General features: G+C 37.4%; 1 long non-coding RNA gene across 3 annotated transcripts; it reads right to left on the bottom strand.

The window, feature by feature from the left end:
• Positions 1-23,147: 23,147 nt before the first annotated feature.
• On the bottom strand, positions 23,148-24,787 carry LOC111905292 (uncharacterized). Of its 3 annotated transcripts, none has more exons than XR_006186083.2 (4): positions 24,327-24,787; positions 24,026-24,123; positions 23,691-23,870; positions 23,148-23,509 (listed from the first exon to the last, which is right to left on the bottom strand). It is a non-coding gene; the product is annotated as an uncharacterized LOC111905292 (long non-coding RNA). The 3 variants fall into 3 exon arrangements; XR_002854810.3 differs by lacking the exon at positions 23,691-23,870 and having other exon boundaries at positions 24,327-24,443; positions 24,535-24,787; XR_006186082.2 differs by lacking the exon at positions 23,691-23,870.
• Positions 24,788-25,073: the final 286 nt, after the last annotated feature.

The following is a 25,073-nucleotide window of genomic DNA, read 5'->3' as shown; positions in this document are numbered from 1 at the left end:
TTATAGATTCAGTTAGATTGTAGGCCTTGTAGGGCGGTCCAGTCAGGACGTTGGCCCAGTATGCATGTTGTTGATTGATTGTTACCATTTTGGTATTTCAGTGTGATATTGGTATTTTGGGGGTAGCTCACTAAGCCCTTGGGCTTACAGTTTTTAGTTATTGTTCCAGGTACTTCAGGAGATCGTGGGAAGGCGAAGGTGTGACCGTACCGATCCTCATCCTTATGATTTGTTTTTGGGACACTCTGATGAATAATGATTTGAAAACAATTTGTAAACAAACACTATGTGGGTTTTAATTATAATTGGAAAAGTTTAAATTTGGCATAAAATTTATGGATGTTACACCTTTCAGGTGATTCGCATATCAAATTGAGAATCCTTGGAATTCTCAAGATCGAATGAAAGGACCGGTTAGAGCCAATGTGTGCTTGGAGATTCAATTACCTCCTTCAGAAGTTTTTCCGTCGTCCACAAAGGGAACATAGATTTGCTTTGTTCTAAAGCATCGCTTGCTTCTTTTTGTTTCCTCTCCCTTTCAGCTTCTTCATTTTTTTTACGAATCTTTTCCTCAAGCTCTCGATCATTTCACTTGATTTTGAGGTCTTCGATTTTGGAAGCTTTTTCTTCTGTTTCAACCACATCTTCGATTTCAACCTCATCATCATCACCAATTTTCTTCTTTCTTTTGTCCTTCCCACTGCTCGAAGCTTCATTACCCTTCAGTTCAACAGTGACTTTTGGTTGGGTGATGGGTTTGCTTTTTGGAGGTTGTTGTGGTTGACCCTGGCTAACATATTCTCCCCCTTGTTTCAAAGGGACAACGGTCTCCGGAACACCTTCAATCCTGCTTAGAATGTATAGATCAGGTCTCAACTCCTCAACCAAGAGGCGTCGAACCGAGATAGTAAGGACCGAGTCATGTGCGTCCAAAATATGTAAAATAATGGAATGCAAATCACCAACACAAATTTTTATGACTGCTCGCTTAGACTTACGTTCATCAATTTCCTTGGTCGCCATCTTGAGCTTCAAGTTCTGAGTTTTAAGCTGAGTAGTTCAACGATCCAGCTCATCCATTATCTTGTTTTCCACGGCTAGTTCGGCTTCGAGTTGAGTAAGATGGGCATCAACTGATGTCTGAAGGTCGGTGTTGGCAGACTTGATAGCTTGGCGTGCCTCCTCAAAGTGCTTCTTTTCAGCTTGAAGCGAGCAGGTAAGATCATCAACAGAAGCATTTATCGTTTGAGCATTCTTATGAGCTGCAGCCTGAAGAGAATCAAGAAAAACTTAAGCATCAAAAATTAGTTGTTTGACTTTTGTGGTCGCTTGCTTGCAATCTTTGGTGGATTCTTCAATTGCAATAGAAGCTTGTTGGCATGAGGAAGTGGAGGCATCTATAGCTTTGACAACATTAGAAATGGAAGTGTCATGCTCCTTGACAAAGGTTGTCAACAGAGCCTTGATTGGGGCTTCAGAGTATGCCCCACTTGGAATAGAAGAAGAAGAAAGCAATTGGTCAAGATTGTCATTCAGATCCTTTAAATGCCTCTTCGTGTTAGGAGTGTCATCATCATCATCATCACTTTGAACGCTGTATGGGCTGAAATAACATGAATCAAACTCCATTTCTGCTCCACCAAGAACAGTGTCATATTCGTGTGAGGGAGGTGGGGATAGAGGTTTTGAGGTAATTTGGGGTTCAGATTCGAAAGTAGGTGTCCCCATATCAGATACGTTGACACGAACTTGAGGTTCGGTTGTAGTAGTAGTGGTTGTGGTAACTTCGGTAAATAAAGGGGTGGGAATTGGTATTGAAATTGTAGTTGAAGATGAAATGGGAGGTGGGCACAGAGCAATTGTGATAGGCACTGACTGAGTAGGAGAGGGAGGAGGTGAGTTTCGGTTACCTTCATGAGCTGGTGAGGGTGGAGGCGAATTATGTCACAACTAGCATTTTTAGCTAGGAAATTCTATCCTCATACAAACATCATCCATTGTAAAAGCATGTACTCTAAGTGAATACAATACTCTATCCTCGATCAAAATACACCTCATATGTTCAACTAAGGGTTGGAAACCTTAGCAATCCCGGTCCAAGTTCCTTATGAACTAAAATTATCCTATTGGGCCTAGAAGCCCTAAGTGGGCTCTAAATAAACCACATTCATAAAACTTTAGTATTTGGGCCATGTAGACCTAAAATAATCCATCTTATCTCTAATGAGCCTTGTTGGGCCATAAAAGATTTCATTTTCCCCAATGGGCCGAAAATTTATTTTTTTTGGGCTTCATAAATTCGAGTATGGACCCAAGATGATTCCTTTCCTCTCTCCTTAGCCCAAATAGGCCCATGTTAATAAAAAAAAAAAAAAAGAAAGAAAGAAGAAAAGAGATAAGAATGGTGAAGGAAATAAAAACAAAAATTGGAAATTATGGGAAAATTTGTGAGGATGCCACCTACTTATTGCATGGTGGATATCCATGCAATGTCACCTCACTTCTCTTCTCTCTCTCTCCCTTCTAAATCTCGGCCTAAGGCCATTTTCCCTCACCAAAAATCATTCATGTTTCCTTTCACTCTCAAAAACCCCAAGAACTCTTCCATTTTCTCCTTAAACCCGTGAGAGGGTGTGTGTGCACAAGAAAGTTCATCAAACTCACATACTAGGTAAGTTACTTCACCCTCAAGTTGTATAAATTCATCTATGATCAAATCCTCCTAGAAACATCACAAATCTCTTGATTATCCTACTAGAAACATCATAGTTTTGAGGATCCTCTCAAGAAGCAAGCTAGGCCGAAATCTCTCACTTTCTTCATCAAAAACCGAAACCTTCACCCAAGGTGAGCTTCATACCCCCTATTTTCTGTTTTTATGAGTTTTGTGGGGGGGGGAATACAAGTGAAAGTGTAGATCTATATGTGTTTTGTATGCCTTGTATGATTTCCATGCTTATATGTATGCTTTTATGTGTTTTAATGTTGGATCTAGCCATTAAACCCCTCAAAACCGAGACATAACTTATGTTTTATGATTTTAGCTTCAAATATATTTCTACATATAAAGTGATACAAGAAAAATAGCTAAGTGGTTAGCAACAATTTTCTTTAAGCTAAAAACACACATTTTGGGCCAAAAATGTGAAAAATACAAAATTAAGGGCCCAAATTGACATTTCACAGATTCTGATGGATGAAATGTGCCAAAACAGTTTCCATAAAACTATTTCTGGAATTATATTCAAATAGAGGATTAAAAACATAAATTTCAAGCTTATTGGGCTAAAAATGAAAATTTCGGCCCAAGGAGGCCCATTATGCGAATTTTTCTGTTTTGGAGGACCAAAACTGTGAATTTCTGTAAAACAGTGGACTATAAGTGTCCCAAATCCTTTTCAAAGGTTTAAAATGCTTTTTAAATTTAAAAAGGACCAAAGTTGCACAAATTTTCCAATTTGGGCCAAAATTGTCAAAATTGCGAAAAGAAGGGCTAAAACCGAGAAAAACTGCATTTTCAGGGACTTAAACTGTTTTCTATGAAAAATATGCTGGAAAATATTAATTTCAATAATTTTTGGTGTTAAAATGTCAAGAAAAATAGTTTAAGGACCAAACCGGGAAACATTACAATAAAAGGGTTATAAATGTAAATTTTACAAATAATGAGGGGCTGAAAACAGAAATATTTCAAGGCTAATTCAATATGTACAATTTGATCAAATAATGACACCTCGACTATCAACGGAATACAACTCATTACAATACCAAAAGTCGTTGTTAAACGAATTGGCTCGGTCTCGAGCCAATGGAAATCTACAACTACTAACTCTTCGACACTACGAATCATACAAATAACGTTTGGTAATACATATACATACGAGTGTGCACAGACGTCTACGCACCATCTTCGGGCCCCAAAAGTGTAAAATCTTGTTTGTTGGGCCTAGCTAGCCCAATGACCTGATCTTAAGGCCCGAAGACACTTATTTTCTACGAAGTGCTGAGTTTCACCGACTTGGCACAACGTGGAGTGACTTTCAATGGCTTGTACCACTGGTCCCCAAGGGTCCTTGGTATTGCTAGAAGAGTCTGCATATTTTACGAGGCGGGTCGGGGACCCCTCGCACGCATATTTTCCCCAACCGGTTAATGGAGTCACCGGGGTCTTCGTGATCTCTTTCTCTTCGGATGTGGGACTACACCTTGTCCGGGCGATTGGATAACGCGATTAGTACTGACGACGCCTTCGGGAATCGTTGGTATATCTACAAACTGGGCGTTTGCGTAACGCGGGTTTGTAGTAAATAATCCTGCTCGAGAACCTTCCAACGTCGCCTGGGACTGACACTGCTATCTTCGTAATGGTTTCAACGCAACTTAATGGATTCCAAAGGAACTAGGGGAACATCGGGTTTCCCTAGGGTTTTCAATACATACAAATTTGAAATGCATACATCTTAAATGAACATTTTTTTTTACAAGTATAGAAACAAACAAGCATACCTATGGATCTTCACAAACGTTTTCAAAAGCTTTTCTTTTCAGAAAATATCGGATTTTCTGGTGGTTTTTCAAACAATACAAACATTCGATTTCAAACACTACTTATGAACTCACCAACATTTCATATGTTGACGTTTTTCAAAATACTTGTATTCTCAGGGAACCAGTGAACCAAAGGAAATCATATTCAGTGACGGCTTGCAGTTTATTTTCGAACCGAACAATTTAATTTTTGTTGGAATGTAATGTTTAACAATGTATGACATGTAAACGCTACTGGTTGTACTATATTAATGAATGGTGACGAATGTTGTTATGTTTCACATATCTTCAATGTTATGGTATTCAATTGAGTCACGACAGCCCCCGGACGTTTCCGCCGTCTGGTTCGGGGGTGTGACAGGTTGGTATCAGAGCTTTGTTTATAGTGAACTAGCATGTCGAGCCACACATTGATATGCAACTATAAACCAAAAGAGGGACTAACATAACTCTGAACAAAACAAATAAATAAAACACCCTTGCTTGCATTAGGAATAGGAACCTAACACCGAACCAAACAATATAATGCTAGTATCTCGGCTAATTCAGGACTGTTCTTAGTTGTATCAAGGAGCGGATGTAGCCTGATCAACTACATTCCCTCCAAGGTACAACCATCACATGTCGTGAAGAGATCGTGATAACTAGGAACCTAAAATCATACCCCTTAATCTCCAAGAAGAGAACCTCAACTGAATCTATGCAATAGTCGTAGAGCTATAGGAGTAATTGGTATGCTATTTGTTTCTAGTATTCATAGCCCATCGTGCAATACGCTATAGACGAGTACCATTAGCCAGGAAACCCTATCACCCTAGTCAAGGAATAGTCGAGTGGCTAGACCCAGAGGAAGAACCCCAGGAGGGACACGAAGTAGAACTCGCAGGTGAACCCGCTGAGTCAATAGTGGACCTCGAAGAGGAAGAGCCGGAGGGCAGTGACGATGACGACACGGATGTAGAATCCAATGACATCAATCCTCCATGTAAATCCAGGGCACCGACTTATAGTGTGGGCCCCGGTGACCCCATGCCCCCTCGGGCACCCGATATTTGGGGATAAAGTCACCAGTAAGGAATACGACCACACCACGGTAGGAGCTGAGGTCTCTTTTAATTTTAGCCACAGAGGACCGGCTGACCAGGCCCTCCCAGTCGTGGTGCGACGCACTCGAGGTATCGATAACCAAGCTCAGGACACCCCAAATCGAACGAAACAAATGTGGTTTGTTATTAAGAGGGATGAAAGGAAAACACGGGAAGTGAATGGAGACTCTCGAGCGAGACAGTTAGTTTGGGAGGCACGCCTACGATATACCGAGCAACAAGTAGCTCGTCTCCGAGGTGCATCCACTTCATCAGCATCACCACCAGACACTTCTCGCCACGAATAGGATCATCCTTTTCTAATTTCCCCTACTATCCGACATGACTCTCTTTCGTGTACTAAGATGGTACATACCCCTAAAACGATTATGTGTTATATTTATTTCATATTGCTGCAACGACTCAATTATATGCACAAGCGAACCCTCAGAACCACTAGATACTTAGGGATCTCGAAACTAAAACAACTCATATAATCTAAGTATAGACGTAACAATCGTTCCAGATCTGTGATCACCTATTACCGCAAATACATCATAGGGATGTAGATGGAGGCAGTAAGAAGTATACGACAAGATGCGAAAATTTATAGAGTACAACCAGGAATGACGATCATTACTTACGATCTGGGTTATCAATGTGCATCTGGAAAATGCCACCCCGCAAGAATAACAAGCGCAACCGCGAGACACCACTCCTGCAGATGGACCCTGCTACATTTCAAGCTGCTGTAATGGCAGCAGTAACCGCTGCCATGGCACAGATCAATGCAAACAACCCAAATGGAGGCAGGAATAGCATTGACAACTCCAGCCAAAGGAACAAACATGGAAACCAACAAGTGACAACCTGTCATGGAACTCCAAACCCCAAGCTTAAGAGCAGGAAGCTGAGGTCTGAAGGTAAGAGAAAGGGACAACACACTCAAGGGTTCTCAAGGGAGCAACGTGTTGTTCATGCGACCACGACCCCTATTACACCAGCAGCCAGGAGACCATATGCTGGAAACCTTCCAAAATGCAACCAGTGCAAATTCCATCATAATGGAGCCTGCAGGGAGATGCATTGCAACAAATGCAACTGAAAGAATCACATCGCCAAATTCTGTAGAACTTATCCATGCCAGAATCGTCAGCCAAATGAAAACGACAACGATCGCAACAACCCTAACAACAACACCAATGATGAAACCAGTCGCACTTGCTATAGGTGTGGAGGAACTGGTCACATCAGGCGCAATTGCCCTAGGGATAACAATCAAGGAGCAAAAGGATCAGAAATGGTCCTGACCTTGGGTCAAGGCGAAGCAATCCAAAACCCAACGGTTGTTACTGGTATGTTCCCACTTGACAACTCTTTCGCTTACCTCGTATTCAATGGTAAATCCGAGTGAAGTTTCAGTTAGTAACAAATTCAAACACTTACTAAAACAACATCCCCAAAGCTAAGCTTAGCCTTTTCAATGGACATGGCCAATGGGGAAAAATGATTTAATCTAGGGTACTCATGTGGAGTACGCCTTAATACTAAACGACCATTCATTACAAATAGATTTCATGCCAGTAAATATTAGGGGTTTTAATGTGATAATCGTCATGGCTGGGTAAGCCCCCACTGTGCTGATACTATGTGCCGCGAGAAGGCCGTTTGCCTTCACCTCCCTAATCACGAAAACTCTAATAATCCATGGTGATAAACCTGGCGCTAATCCTCTTCCTATCTCGTGCATCAAGGCACAGAAGTGCCTGCACCAGAAGAACTACGTACTCCTCACTCATGTTGTGGACAAAATCAAAGAAGAGGTAGGCATGCAGAGTATTCCAGTAGCTTGTGATTTTCCCAAATGTGTTTCCTAAGGAACTTTCGGAATACCCCAGAGAGACGGGTTGAATTTCGAATCAACCTCATATCGGTAACCACATCAATTGCCAATTCACCCTATGGGTTGACTCCCGCCAAAAATTCACAAGTTATCCTGTCAACTGAGTAGAATTGTTGCGCAAGGGATTCATTAGACCAAGCTTCTCATCCTAGAGAGCTCCGGTCTTGTTTTTCAATAAGACAGATCCTTCCGAAGGTACATTGATTTTAGGAAATTGGACAATCTCCCTATTAAAAGTCGATACCTACTTCTACGGGCTGACGATCTATTTGGCCAGCTCCAAGGAGCTCGTTACTTCTTTAAAATAGATCTAAGAATCGGTTACCATCAACTCTGAGTCCGAGAAGGCGACATTCCAAATCTGCATTCCGAAGTCGTCGCGACCATTTCAAATTCATTATGATACCCTTCGGTCCAACGAATGCTCCCACGGTATTCATGGACCCTACAAACCGAGTTTTCCCAACCATTCCTAGTCGTCCTTTTCATTATTTTCATCAATAATATACTCATCTGCTCACAAAGCGAGAATGAAACACTATCATCATCTACGACCAGCCTAGAAAGCATCAAAGCTGGGAATGTCGCGCTGAAAGCACTACATGGATGGATAAAACTCTCGCAGTCGAAAGACGAAGCTTTTTGTTATAAGAGTAGAGTTAGGCGTTATCTGGGTGATTGTCGATAGGTTAACCCAATCTGCCCATTTCCTGCCAATACAAAAATCGAACAAGATGGAAGGATTAGCTTGGATCTATATCCAGGAGATCGTGAGACTCCATGAAATATCGGCATCTACTATCTCGGATCGAGATAACAGACTTTCTTTAAGACTATGGCAATCACTTCAGAGGGCTATGGGAACATCACTAGACATAAGCGTTGCTTACCACCTTCAAACCAATCGCCAAAGCAAACGAACTATTCAACCACTCGAAATTCATGCTACAAGTCTAGGTGTGTGAGTTCCACAAGTCAGGGGATACCCGGTTTCCCTTGACAAAATTCTCATACAATAACAACTATCGCACGAGCATCAAGAATGCTCCTTTTGAAAACTCTTTATAGTCATAAATGCATATCACTCGGTGGTACTCTCATGAGACCAGGACCCACTAACGAAACAACAGAAGAAGATAATCCAAATCAAAGCTGGATTTCAAGCATCGCGAGACCGACAGAAGAGCTATTCTGAAAAGTGGCGTAAGCCATTAGGATGTCAAGTCGGGGATCGTGTGTTATCAAAAGAATCTCCTTGGAAAGGGATGATTCGCTTTAGGAAACGAGAAAACTAAACCCACGATGCATCGGACTGTTCGAGCTTCTTGCTCGGATTGAAGACATATAGACTGTAGCTGCCTGTAGAGCTCAGCAACGTGAACCCTGTGTTCTGTGTCTTGAATCTGAAAAGATGCATATCAGATGAGTCTCTTATCATTCCTTTACGAGAAATCGGAGTAAGCGAGAATCTCATGTTCGTCAAAGAACCGGTCAAGGTATTGGGTAGGGAAGTAGAACATACAAAACAAAGCCCCATTATGATTGTGAAGGTTCCATGGAACGCTAAGAGTGGACCGAAATTCACATGGGAGACGTGCAGATCCGATGAAGTGCCTATTCTCTCATTCGTAAACCTATCCTTAGAAAGAATTTCGGGACGAAATTCCCTCTAACGGGGGGATGATGTCACAACTAGCATTTTTAGCTAGGAAATTCTATCCTCATACAAACATCATCCATTGTAAAAGCATGTACTCTAAGTGAATACAATACTCTATCCTCGATCAAAATACACCTCATATGTTCAACTAAGGGTTGGAAACCTTAGCAATCCCGGTCCAAGTTCCTTATGAACTAAAATTATCCTATTGGGCCTAGAAGCCCTAAGTGGGCTCTAAATAAACCACATTCATAAAACTTTAGTATTTGGGCCATGTAGACCTAAAATAATCCATCTTATCTCTAATGAGCCTTGTTGGGCCATAAAAGATTTCATTTTCCCCAATGGGCCGAAAATTTATTTTTTTTGGGCTTCATAAATTCGAGTATGGACCCAAGATGATTCCTTTCCTCTCTCCTTAGCCCAAATAGGCCCATGTTAATAAAAAAAAAAAAAGAAAGAAAGAAGAAAAGAGATAAGAATGGTGAAGGAAATAAAAACAAAAATTGGAAATTATGGGAAAATTTGTGAGGATGCCACCTACTTATTGCATGGTGGATATCCATGCAATGTCACCTCACTTCTCTTCTCTCTCTCTCCCTTCTAAATCTCGGCCTAAGGCCATTTTCCCTCACCAAAAATCATTCATGTTTCCTTTCACTCTCAAAAACCCCAAGAACTCTTCCATTTTCTCCTTAAACCCGTGAGAGGGTGTGTGTGCACAAGAAAGTTCATCAAACTCACATACTAGGTAAGTTACTTCACCCTCAAGTTGTATAAATTCATCTATGATCAAATGCTCCTAGAAACATCACAAATCTCTTGATTATCCTACTAGAAACATCATAGTTTTGAGGATCCTCTCAAGAAGCAAGCTAGGCCGAAATCTCTCACTTTCTTCATCAAAAACCGAAACCTTCACCCAAGGTGAGCTTCATACCCCCTATTTTCTGTTTTTATGAGTTTTGTGGGGGGGGGGGAATACAAGTGAAAGTGTAGATCTATATGTGTTTTGTATGCCTTGTATGATTTCCATGCTTATATGTATGCTTTTATGTGTTTTAATGTTGGATCTAGCCATTAAACCCCTCAAAACCGAGACATAACTTATGTTTTATGATTTTAGCTTCAAATATATTTCTACATATAAAGTGATACAAGAAAAATAGCTAAGTGGTTAGCAACAATTTTCTTTAAGCTAAAAACACACATTTTGGGCCAAAAATGTGAAAAATACAAAATTAAGGGCCCAAATTGACATTTCACAGATTCTGATGGATGAAATGTGCCAAAACAGTTTCCATAAAACTATTTCTGGAATTATATTCAAATAGAGGATTAAAAACATAAATTTCAAGCTTATTGGGCTAAAAATGAAAATTTCGGCCCAAGGAGGCCCATTATGCGAATTTTTCTGTTTTGGAGGACCAAAACTGTGAATTTCTGTAAAACAGTGGACTATAAGTGTCCCAAATCCTTTTCAAAGGTTTAAAATGCTTTTTAAATTTAAAAAGGACCAAAGTTGCACAAATTTTCCAATTTGGGCCAAAATTGTCAAAATTGCGAAAAGAAGGGCTAAAACCGAGAAAAACTGCATTTTCAGGGACTTAAACTGTTTTCTATGAAAAATATGCTGGAAAATATTAATTTCAATAATTTTTGGTGTTAAAATGTCAAGAAAAATAGTTTAAGGACCAAACCGGGAAACATTACAATAAAAGGGTTATAAATGTAAATTTTACAAATAATGAGGGGCTGAAAACAGAAATATTTCAAGGCTAATTCAATATGTACAATTTGATCAAATAATGACACCTCGACTATCAACGGAATACAACTCATTACAATACCAAAAGTCGTTGTTAAACGAATTGGCTCGGTCTCGAGCCAATGGAAATCTACAACTACTAACTCTTCGACACTACGAATCATACAAATAACGTTTGGTAATACATATACATACGAGTGTGCACAGACGTCTACGCACCATCTTCGGGCCCCAAAAGTGTAAAATCTTGTTTGTTGGGCCTAGCTAGCCCAATGACCTGATCTTAAGGCCCGAAGACACTTATTTTCTACGAAGTGCTGAGTTTCACCGACTTGGCACAACGTGGAGTGACTTTCAATGGCTTGTACCACTGGTCCCCAAGGGTCCTTGGTATTGCTAGAAGAGTCTGCATATTTTACGAGGCGGGTCGGGGACCCCTCGCACGCATATTTTCCCCAACCGGTTAATGGAGTCACCGGGGTCTTCGTGATCTCTTTCTCTTCGGATGTGGGACTACACCTTGTCCGGGCGATTGGATAACGCGATTAGTACTGACGACGCCTTCGGGAATCGTTGGTATATCTACAAACTGGGCGTTTGCGTAACGCGGGTTTGTAGTAAATAATCCTGCTCGAGAACCTTCCAACGTCGCCTGGGACTGACACTGCTATCTTCGTAATGGTTTCAACGCAACTTAATGGATTCCAAAGGAACTAGGGGAACATCGGGTTTCCCTAGGGTTTTCAATACATACAAATTTGAAATGCATACATCTTAAATGAACATTTTTTTTTACAAGTATAGAAACAAACAAGCATACCTATGGATCTTCACAAACGTTTTCAAAAGCTTTTCTTTTCAGAAAATATCGGATTTTCTGGTGGTTTTTCAAACAATACAAACATTCGATTTCAAACACTACTTATGAACTCACCAACATTTCATATGTTGACGTTTTTCAAAATACTTGTATTCTCAGGGAACCAGTGAACCAAAGGAAATCATATTCAGTGACGGCTTGCAGTTTATTTTCGAACCGAACAATTTAATTTTTGTTGGAATGTAATGTTTAACAATGTATGACATGTAAACGCTACTGGTTGTACTATATTAATGAATGGTGACGAATGTTGTTATGTTTCACATATCTTCAATGTTATGGTATTCAATTGAGTCACGACAGCCCCCGGACGTTTCCGCCGTCTGGCTCGGGGGTGTGACAAATTACCTCGGAGCGAACTCTCGTGTTGAGAAACGTCGTCATCACTTGACTCTGGTTCAGCATGTGGGTCAAATGGAATGTAGTCAGAATCACTTGAAGACGGAACCTTCGGCTTGTGTGCCTTCTTCTTAAGCTTTCATTTCTTTGGAACCATAGGAGCTGCTTGTTCAGACTTTTGCTTCTTAGGTGTAGAAACTTTAGATGATTGACCATCCTTCTCCCCTTTTCTTTCAGGCTTCTTCCCTTGTTTTGCTGGTTTGTCTGCTGTGTCCAGTGAGCTTTGCATTTCGGGTGTAAGTTGCCTTGGTTCTGAAAAAAGGAAGCTTCTTGTATTCACTGATCAGCTTACTTTCACCAGAAACACACCTATACATGGATTCAGGAACCGAACCGATGAACATGAATTTGGTAGGACCAGTAACAATGATTTTTGTGGTGTGGAATGTAGCGATTGATGACATCTACGAATCCACCATTGTTGGAATTTGGAATTTATCCATAGCCCATTGTGTAACAAGGGCCCAAAACTTGGCACAAGAAATTTTTGAATAACGAGAAGATGAGTTGAGGCTTTGTATAGGTTGAGCCGATAGAATAGTTCCATAGCCCATGTTGAGACCATGGTACATACCATAAAGAAGAGTCATGAATGACTTGCTCGCCCCATCGGACCCTATGATTTTCTCAGATAAACCCTTGAAGAGAAGAGTGAATAGACCATTCCATTATGGAGGAAGGCATGACTTTTTGAACTTTGTCACCGTGGTAAGAATTTCTGTGTACCCCATATCATAGAACATGGTGAATAGCTGAGTTGTGGAGATCGAATCTGGGTTGATCATGGAATCATTGAGGATCAGCCTCAGCAGGAAGCAAAACCTACCCTTTGAAATCGAAGCTTTCTGATTGAAGATCTCAAATAAAATCCTCTCATTAGCTTTATCGTACACCGTCGTTGTATAGACTTGAGAAAGAAGTGACATCGGTATGGATTCCACTTTAGTTAGGGCTACCACAAGTGATGAATATTTGAGACATTCCACCACCTGAAGCATGTAAGGATAATATTGGAAGGGTGAGAGTTCAATGACCAGGTTCTGATTCGGCCTAATGGTGAGAAGTGAGGACTGTCCGGTTTGTTTATGAACTGACGATGATTCTGCCATTGATGAAGCTTGAAGTGCGGAAGATGAATAATAGAGAGAAATTGCCATTTAATGCTTGAGAGGATTTTTGGAAGTGGTAATGGTGTAAAAGTAAGGTAAGAGATCTCTTTATATGGTTACTATGAGAGAGAAAAATACGGAGTCATGATTATACGATCCACTGACGTATCGCCTGAAAAAGCACGATTTGACAACTGTTACCCCGATAAGTGTGTCAAGCGTGTCAGGCGGTATGAGAAAGGAAACGATTCAAATTCATGATCCTTTAAAATCTTATCCTTTCATATTCTCTTGAATTTTGAAACCATCCAAATTCCCGTTGAAATGTTGAGTCATCCTTTCACTTCATAAGAAATTACCCTTCGCTCCCAACATAGTGTACCACTACAGCCTATTGAACCGAACGCTATATCTGAGAAATAGAAATTAGTACCACGATCAAGATTTGTGGAAAATCATAAATATATTCGTGTAAGAGTGTGCCAAAGAAAAAGAAATAAAGCAAATAATTTGTGGGATTTAAGTGATGTCAATTAAGATACGAAACAGTGGATCCCGGGCACGAATCTCTTCCTTCAAAGTCAAGAGAGACTTAGAAGTTTCTGTGTGGTTTCCCGTTGAAATACGATCAAATGCTTATTGAGAAACATTGAAAGACATCTTTTAATTGTATGGCTATTCGGGTGGCTTTCGCTTCAATCAAACTACGAAACTTGATATAAGACCGAAAGTTGGATGAACTACTTGTGAGACCGGTGTAGTCTATAAAACAAGTAGGTTTGAACATTTTTTGTGACTTGGTGAGTTTTGTAGAAATATCAAAAACAAAAATAAACTGGATCTTATGGGATGAAATGCCTTGGTTTTAGACAATTTCATAAAGATCGCACAAAAATTAAAAAGAGATTTCTAGATACCTTCCACTAAAGTGGTTTCATTAATACTTGGGTGAAAACTAGAACGCTTGATTGTTCACCGTCAATTCGTTATAGGTATTGGATTTTGGGTTTCACTTAGCACGTGGTGAAATGAAACTAAGATCATTAACACAGATGTTGTGTAACCATAAACCTTAGTGGTAAATTCTGAAAGTCTCAAGGTTTACAATTATGAACCGAAGTGTAATGGAGAAAAGTGATAAGGAGGTTAAAGAAACGAAAGTACCTCTGCTATATAGTAAGGACCAAGCAGAAAACTCTTAACTCAATGTGAGATGACTAAGGTAGCTCATGACATAAGTGATTTTATCAGCCCGATTGGGAAGAATTGATTTGTGTATATCAAATCAGTAAGGCTTCACTTGAAGTCTTTGAGGCTTTAGTCAACATACAACAACATGCTTCTAGGGACACTTAGCTAGTACAAAGATAGAGAGATTTATACCTGTCCCAACTCCATCATTTGAATGATCCATGACACCTTTCAGTGTGATATTTTTGGTATTTTGATTTTATTTTGACAACAGCAATAAAACAGAAAAGAGATAAAAACATAATAGAAAAATAATTCTGGATTTTATAGATTTTCTGAAATAGAGATAAAAACAGAAAAGAAAAATATTTTTGGATTTTATAGAAGAAATGAATTGAGAAAAAATATACAGAATATACAAAGTGTACAACCGAAACTTCACCTTGAAATAGTGAAGCATAGACCGAGCATTCGGTTCATTTCGGTTCTCGACAATTCTAGAGCCGAAATAGACCGAGCGTTCGGTTCATTTCGGTTCCCGAAAAATCGGGAGCCAAAATAGACCTAGCGTTCTCTCTATTTCGCTTGTTCAATTTTAATGAGGCGAAAGTAGTTTTGGTACAGATTCAACTTCCATCATTCCTAAGCCTTGGAGTATTTTGTTCAAACTTACTTCGGTAAGGCTTTTGTGAAGATGTGAGCAAGTTGATCAACAGATCGAACAAAGTGGATTTCCACGTTACCATCTTTAATGTGATCTTTGATGAAGTGGTATCTCAGAGCTATATGTTTCATTTTGGAGTGTTGCACTGGGTTGTGACATATCCGAATAGCGCTTTTCGAGTCACAATAAAGGGGAATCTTCTTCATGTTTAGGCCATATTCTTTAAGTTGACTTTGTATCCATATGACCTGTGAAGTGTAAGACATTGCAACTCTGTATTCAGCTTCGGCTGTAGAAAGAGACACGCATGTTTGCTTCTTGGATTGCCAGCTAACAAGTTTTCCATCAAGGAATTAACATCCACCATTTGTGCTCTTTCGGTCTAAACCACATCCTCCAAGATCAGCATCAGATAACGCTTGAACAAAAAACCAGATTTCGCCGGGTACCAAAGACCGAGAGATGAGGTTCGCTTCAAATACCGGAAGATATTTTTCACAACCACCATATGAGGTTCTCGTGGATTAGCTTGGAACCTGGCACAATAGCAGACAGAAAACATAATATCTGGTCTACTAGCTGTTAGATACATAAGGGACCCAATCATTTGACGATAGAGGGTCATATCAGCAGCTGGTTTCTCCAGAGAGGGTGTTAGCTTCGTTCCGAATGTCATTGGAACATTCACTTTAGAATCTCCCATCATACCAAACTTCACCAGTAAGGTCTTTGTATAAGCCTCTTGATTAATGAATATGCTTTCGGGTCCTTGTCTTATGTTTAGTCTAAGGAAAAAGTTAATTGGACCCATTGAGCTCATCTCAAATTTAGTCTCCATCAACTTCCGGAATTCAGCCGTTAAGCTAGGATTCATGGAACTGAAGATGATGTCATCGACATAAATTTGGACAATCATTAGGTGTTCACCCTCTTTCTTGCGAAATAAGGTTGGGTCAACCGAACATTCTTTGAATTTAGACAATTTCAGAAAACGAGTTAGAGTTTCATACCAGGCTCTCGTGGCTTGTTTCAGACCATAAACTGCATCGTCCAGAATGTAGCAATGATTGGGATACTTCTCGTTCATAAAAACAGGTGGTTGCTCAACATACACTGTCTCTTCAAGTTCTCCATTCAAGAACGCACATTTGACGTCCATTTAAAAAACTTCAAAATTTTTGTGAGCAGCGTATGCCAGAAAGATCCGAACGGATTCTAATCTTGCTACAGGAGGGAAGGTTTCTTCGTAATCTATACCTTCTTCCTGACAATATCCCTTAACTAGCAGCCATGCCTTGTTGCGTATTACGTTCCCTTCTTTGTCCATCTTGTTTTGGAACACCCATTTTAATCCAACTACAGATGCATCCTTTGGTGTGGGAATCAGTCTCCAGACTCGATTTCGCTCAAATTCATTTAGTTCGTCTTGCATGGCCTGTATCCAATTGGAGTGATCAAGTGCAGTATTCACTGTTTTTGGCTCAATCTTGGAAACAAAGGAATTAAATATGCAGAATTCTACTTGAGAGAATAAAGCAGTTTGCTTCGCTTTCAGTTGAGAACGTGTGAGAAATCCCTCAGATGATTCACCGATTACTTGAGTTTTTGGATGATCACATGTCGATTTTACGAGTAGAGGATAATCTGGATCATAAGCAGGATCCAATCCAACATTTATTTCTTCTTCAAATTCTGATTGAGAATCTTCGTCATTTGTATTGTTATTCTCCCCCTCGAATGACGAAACAACCTCAACATCCGATTCAGAATTCCCCCCTCGATTGGACTTTCATGGTTCATTGTTGGAGATGGGTTCTCCCCCTGGAATGGCAAGTCAGGTCGCCTTGGTGTAGATGAACTCTCCCATGGAATGTAGAACATCTATGAGTAGGATCGCCCGAGCTTTGAGGTTCGCCTTGATCTTGAGGTTCGCTTGAGCTTTGAGGTTCGATTTCCATGTCTTGTGCTGCTTTTTTTTTTATTATCTCCTTCAGGTTGTCAACTTTATTAGGGGTTGTTAATGAGTCAGAGTCAAACTCAAAGGTGATAGAAAGTGAAAAGGTGGAAAAAGATGGGAAATTTGGAGTGGATCGAGCTCCTGTGAGTTATATATTGACTACCTAAGTGTCGATTTATCTGTTAACTGTCTGTTGTGACAAAAAACAACATAAATCATAATTTTACTGAAAAAAACAAATATTTAATCGGGTTTGTAATCAAGAGTGTGCATGTATATATTATTATTTTAACATTTGTACAGTTTGATATAATCGGGTTTGTAATCAAGAATGTACATTTATATATTATTATTTTAATTATACTGATAATTGTTTATATGTAGTAAACTATTTGTGCAAAAGAATTAATTGTCTCTACAATTTAATTTTTGAATAAAATATCCGCACCCGGCGCTTGGCGCGGGTAAACAGCTAGTGTGTGTGTGTGTGTGTGTGTGTATATATATATATATATATATATATATATATATATATATATATATATTAGTGGGGTACCTACGCGATGCAGCGGCACGATATAGTTTCTTATGGCGGATAGTTTCCATGCAACAACTGTTTTTCTTTTTGTGTTAGATAGTTTCTTTCGGTCTTTTGGCAAACTCTTTTGTGTCAAACAATTAATTTTGGGGAACAATTTCTAGCTAGGTGTGTAATCGCAATTGTCAAATAGTTTCATTTTCGGTGTCTTTTAATGCCTTGGTTTTTACTTTGTGATTATTTGATAGAGTTTTGCAAAAAGCGAGAGTAAAATAATAAAGATTGATTAGTTTTCTTTCAACAACCGGTGAATAGTGTCCTTAGGAAGCTTAATTACCAAAAGGTTTTTTTTTCAATTATTACTTAATAAGTGGTATTTAATAACTATAATTATGAAAATGAAATTTAAGATTTTGTTGATAAGCATGTTACAAAGTTCATAATATTTTAAAAGTAACCAAAAAAAGCCTACTAACCATAAATGAAAATAATATTTTTTTCTATTTTTTATGTAATTTCTATAAGTAGAGAATTTAATTCTCAATCAATAATATTGTTAAATACAAATATTTCAAGACTTGGTCTAGTCTAGCATCCATGAAAGTTTGTTCAATATTCTTAATGTTTTAATATGTTATTATTTAATGTGATATTTAAAAACCATCTCGAAACTATTTGTTACTAAAAAAAATTAAAATAGTTTAGCCATAATCTCATTTATAAATCTAAAAACTCCACTTGACATGGTTTACAATCAAATTTTATCAAGAAGATACTATTAGTTAGAATCATAACATTTATATAAAGAAAAGTAAACTCAATTTGATGTAAAAAAACATGCATACATAAGATAGTGGTTGCTATTTGCAGAAGAATTCATTATTTCCGTTAATATACTTATACATGTAACTTAATGCTTTCAGATTAAAATAGTTCGTGATTCTATCCATAACAACACCACTAATTAAAAAAAAATAGCATTTCCATGATTTCTGCCCCATATTTGTAAATTGAGTACTTCGTTAGAAGTTGTTCCATTACTTGCAAAAAGATTAATGAGATTTTTTTTTCAGTAAATGTAATCTATCAACAAATTAATCAAAACTTGGAAGGGTTAATGAACAAGCACATAAAACAACAAGAATCACAACATAAACAGTCATTTTTATTAATGACAAGTCTCTTTTCAAGTTACAACCAATCCTCAGTACATATAACTCTACTCTCTCTTATATCTACTCAAAGAATCTGAATGAATCCAATCATGAGAAGGAACTAATAGGAGAAACTAATCGGAGGATCAGATATATTATACACACAATTTTCCGATATAACACAAATTCATCATCTTTTATTACACAACACAGGTTAAATTATACTTAAGGATCAGTACCAAGAAGGAACACCAAATTACCTAAACATTGTTGCAATATACTACCATTAAGAGCATATTGCTAACCAGAAACAACTGCAAATAACCCAGAATTTTTAATTAGTTGCCTCAGCTTTAAAACATAAAAAACAGTCTCCCCAACTTTGCAGTTAAACATAAACTCTCCGGTTGAGCAAGTTTTGGTTGACATTTTCAGAAAATGAATTTTAATTTCATACCCCATGTTTAAAATGAAATATATTTAATCAATCCTCAACAACACAACTTTGAAGGTTAAATTTTAAGTAATGATATACCAAAAAAAGTACAATATTGTAAATTAAGAAAAAGAAAGTATGTTTCTAAAAAAAAAGCGAAACAAATGTTTTTGCTATATGATAATGGTGATTTTTACATTTTATTGGACCTTCCAAACAGAAGTATCCCAATGCCAATACTCCATACTTAACACATTAACAAAACTCGTATCCGTGGTAAGTTACATATGACCATATCCATTTATCATATTCTATGTTTCCTATCAAATTAGATCTGATAATCCATTTACAACGGTGTGTATATATAAAAAAATCACTTTAACCTTAGGTCGATATGGAATGCTTTGAGAATTGTACTCCATTTTTCTGGCCCATACTTAGCTACGTACTCAATCTTTAAAGATATCTTCCTCTTATGAGTTCCACTTCTTCTAGGAACACCAACTTATGCAGTTTCAAAATGTTTCCTGCAACAAGTTAAAAAGAAAACATACGTTATCTTATCGAAATTATGCACAACAATATACATTAGATTGATCATATATTCAATTTTAAGACAAAAACCTCGGGTTTTTTTTTCCTGTAATAGAACAGGTGTTATGGTTGGGGACTTTTCTGATGGTGAAGAATAGGCTATGGAGGTGGTGAGTGATGGTAAAAAATGTAAAGAGGGAATAGTAACGGTGGGAGAGAAATCAAAATTTTAAAGAATTTATGGTGGTGGTAACCAGGGAGACGTGCGTGGTGGTGTCAAGTGCGGACGATTGTAGGAAGAGGATGTAGTTTGAGGTAGGGGAGATTGAGAGATTGGGGTGACTTTTATAACAGTAGCATGAGTGTATTATGATGTATGGAGATGATCCCGACGAAGGACACAACCAAAATCCAGAAAGTACGAAAACCAGAAGAAGAGAGATGTAGTATAGGATAAGCAGAAGCCTCCCGTCGTTGACGGCGGCGGACAAAATTCCGGTGGTTGACGGCGACGGACATGATCGCGGCTCAATCGGTGGTTGAAGGGGACGTCGGCAATGGAGAATCTTGGAGGTCGAACCGGGTAATGTGAAAATGTTTGAGAACTGACTGTATGTTTTAGACCATGGAGGATGAAAGGTTATCTGGGATAAAGAAAAAGCCCGTATAACTAAGAGTGACATCTGAGATAGATACAACTACAGCTGGAATAGAGGTCATTTAGGAATTATGATCCATGTAATCCACAAAGAGGTATTATCGGATAAAAACTGAGATGCAAAAACTGAGATGCAACAATGTATTATTCTATTCAAAGTAATTATTGTGTTATTGTATGTATAAATATAGGCCAATTATTTTTGGTAAATTAAGAAAGTGATCATTGTGGTTAAAGAAATTAAAAAAGAAAAAGAAAAAGCTTTCCATTTAATAAATAGGTAACATTCACTTTCTTAATTTACCAAAAATTTACTAATTATGAAACACAATTTTCATTAATAAAAAGTTTTGAATTTTCAAAGATATTTGATTTTCTTAATTTTGAATTTTGATTTTTTTAACTAATTAGATTATAATTGTAAGATAATTCTGTTATAATGATATTCTATGAGAATGTCAGATTATCTACTCTGACAAAATAAATGTTTTGAATGAATGAATATTTTGAAGACAAACAATACTTTTAGTTTAAAAATAACATGATTCTTATATATATTTGTAGACATTGAATGTAACTATAGATTCATAGATATTCTTATAGAGTAATAGTCTTGTATATTTTAATACAATTATACATATTCTAACAGAATGTCATAATAAATAAATAAATATTTTAAAAAACATAGAATTCTTAAATATAGAATTCTTGAACGAATGCACTTGATCATTTTATTATGGACTATTCTGCCAGAATATAATGATAAATAATGCTTGCTTTTGTGAAGACCATTGAACATTATTCATCTCCATCTCACACGCCATCATCCAATGTTCACGCCCTTGATCAGCATGTCTCCTTCACGCATTTTATGAGAATAACTGCTATGAAATTGAGCATTTTATAAGAATAACTACCTTGAAATCGTATGACAATCCTTAAAACCAAATTCACGAATTACAAGCAAAAACTTCCATAATGATGAATATATTTGTTTTAAATAATAAAATAGCAACGTATCTAATTTGACAATTAGGCCTTATGAAGAATGCTTATTAGTTATCATTATAGTTGCAAATCAAAACTCATAATCTATTTTGAAAATGCAAAATCCCGAATACACCTTACTGTAAATTAAATGAATATTTTATGTTTGTAAAACAAGTGAAGATAATAGGGCTTGAATAACTGTCATGAAATTGAATTATGTAAGAATAAAACTATGTGAGAATGCTTACGAAAAAAAATAAAACAAATTTTAGTAATTCTTAGAGAACTCATACTACATGTTAAAATCAAGTAACACAAATAACGAACTCATAAATTATTTTTGTGTTCTTCAAGAATGTGAACATTAAGTTCTCTTTCAGACATTTCTACAAACACATGGTGTACAATATTCTCATAGAATTATTTTTGTGTTCTTTAAGATTTCTTAACCAAATCATTCTTTTTTACTTCCTCAACAAATAAAACCGCTCAAATTGTCTTTGTTCTTTCAGCATTCCAGCAAATATACACGAGATACAGAAAGCATAAGAATGAAATCGAGGAAGTGAATTAGAGGACTTACACAATGGCATCTTCCCTCCCACGAAGTTTGACGGAAGTTCCAGATCGGGGAGACATGAGAGGAGAAGCAGAGAGCTCATCGGGGTCCAGGATCTTACCCGGCTACCACGACCCATTCCGCCTCCGAACCCAAACGATGGTCCTAACACCGCTGAGGAGGAGAGAAGGCAGCTTCCGGTGTTGAGAGGGCAGCGATGTGTTACCAGATTTGGGTGGGATGGGGTGTGAAGCAGGAGCAACGATGAGGAGAATATGGTCAAATGGAGATGCAAGAATGGTCGGCAGATGGTGTGCGACACCGACGTAGGAGCGACAGCAACTTCCAGTGGTACGACGGTGGTGCTAAGTCGTCGGTTGGATGGACAGGTGAGTGAAGCAGGAGCCTTCAAAGGATTTTAGGGTCTGCGAATTGAATGAATTTGAAGGGATTTATAGGAAAGCAATCCAATATTTTAGGGATTAATTAAATTTTTATTTAGTTAACAAAATTAATTAATAGGTAAGATTACATATCCTTATTTAAGTTTTTAAAATGATTGACCCACATTAATGCTTACAACAACACAATAATTACTTTTAGTACCTGAACCTAGCTTTGGTATTTATAGTGTAAATGTTTGGTGCTAATTGGCTTAAACTTATTCACATGGATCACCAATATCATCTTTTAATCTAAACCATTTAAATGAAATCCAATGATCAATAATTCTTATCCTTATTTTTAAGACTTTGGTCTTAAAAATTATGGGGTCCATTATTATGTATGTATTGTAAAGTAGTAAGATATATATATATATATATATATATATATATATATATATATATATATATATACACACACACACACACACATTAATTTAATGATTAACATTGAACTCATCAAACCGCATAAACTTCACGCACCAAACTGCACTACATAATGCAAATTAGAGCTTTTGCGGTGCGGTTTGTAGTTTCCAAAAAAATCAAACTGCATATGCGGTGCGGTTTTGACTCTAAACCGCACCGCACACATCCCTAGTGGTGAATGGAAGGGATTTATTTAATTATAACTAGAGGGAGGCCCATGCTTCTCATGGGTCAGAACTTTTCAATAAAATTTAAATTTGATTACTTGTCTAAAATATAACAATATTAAACGAAAACAAACAATTTCTTTTTCATTCCAATGGAATGAATCATTCTACTCCTTCCTCTGATTCTATCATACACCAAACACTACCCAAGTAATTGCAACATAAGATGTCATTTAACCACAAATGATAATCTCATGTGTTGGAATTTCGTAATCGAAACTCGCCAGGCTTTTATTTGATGTTAACTTGTACGTCCTCTTGCCCCTCTTCTTGCATTCTCGCATTTGCTTCATCTATAGCTATAGATTTTGTATGAGGATTATGGTCATCGGAATTGGAATCGGAATTCAATTCCAAATCTGAACCTGACACGTTAACTGTAAACAAATAAAGCCAACCGAAAAAATAAACTAAGAACAATGAGATGGATATATAACCTATATGATTTGAACAATGGAACATAACATATTAAAGTGGAAGATTGTTTTTTTAGAAAATTGAAGAAGTTCCTTAATATTCATATTATCAACAAGATTAATACACACACTACACACATACAAATTAGCTTGAATGATAATGATATCTTCTTGAAAATAGTACTTGTCCCAGATCCTTCAAACCCAAAAATCATAAGCTTGCGGGCTCTTCTTGAATTGTGGGTAATAAATGTACTTAAGAATCAGCTTCCTCTATTTTTCCATCTTTTGGTAGCCCATCCATTAGCAAACAATATGGAAACTATAAATGAAATTACAATGCAAAGGTAAACAATATTGCAAGTTATATAACTATGTTCACTGAAAAAATCTTCTAATTGAGACTAATAGACTATTTTACCCTTAAATTCCAAAAAAAATCATAATATCAATCAATTTTAATAAAAAGTGTCTAACCTTTTCTTGTTAGACATTTGAAATGGTTCATGTCTTCTTTTTAGTATCCTTTGTTTTCTCTTTTCTAACTTTCTTTGAATATGCTACCCTTCGTCAGTCTATACAAATGCACAAACGATCCAAATTATGCAGCAGAAATGGAAGCTTATTTTGACAAATGTAATTTCACTAAAACACATATGAAGATCACACTTTCTACTACAACTATTTCGTGAGTGATACAACAGTTCCAAACGATATAAAGGGAAAACATTCATATATGAGGTTAGTGTATATAACAATAAAGGAAAACAACCCACACCCTATTATGTTCGCTATTCTTCTTCTATATGTTTCACCATCTTCATTCCTCAAGAAACTGATCAAAACAATTTGTTGGATCCTTAGGGTTATCCAACTTGCTTAATGTAGATAAGTTCTTATAAGAAATATACAAAATCATAAATTCATAAATAATTTTTTGAGTATAAAATCATAAAATTATAAAGAGTAAGATGTATTAGTCATACTTGAGATCTTCTAACTTTTGAGTAGTGGGTTGTTGGAAATATCGACATTTGGCAACATTCGGAAGAAAATCCAGCTCATTTCTTCGCTTGTAAGTTTTCTAAATAGTCGGATTCTTCCAAACCTCATTAACTAATGGAGCATACTCTCGTGTTGCAACCGAAAAGTAATTCTCAAAATCCCCCATTGCCATTATATCTGGTAGCCAATTAGAGAACTCCTCCCAACACTCAACTTGTCTCCATATAAAAATCTCAGCTGCAAATCGATACCATTAATACCAATATACATCATATATAGATAGATTGATAATGATACGGGGATAGTTCCAACCCAAAAAACATAAGCTTCTCAACACCGCGTGAATGCTTCGAATTCTTAGTAAAAGACCTACTTAACAATGTAGCCGATTCATGTTTTAACTTCAACCCATCACATGGTTCATGGGGCACAGGAAAACAAAACAGTGAAGAAATGAATAAAGTAGACATTTTTGCCAATTTAGGCAGCCTACTTTCCTAAAATATGTTTTTCTTGTGTT

The sequence above is a fragment of the Lactuca sativa genome, chromosome 8 (genome assembly GCF_002870075.4).
Source record: "Lactuca sativa cultivar Salinas chromosome 8, Lsat_Salinas_v11, whole genome shotgun sequence".
NCBI lineage: Eukaryota > Viridiplantae > Streptophyta > Magnoliopsida > Asterales > Asteraceae > Lactuca > Lactuca sativa.
Note: the sequence above shows the minus strand (reverse complement) of the source record. Positions and strands in the feature narration are given on the sequence as shown.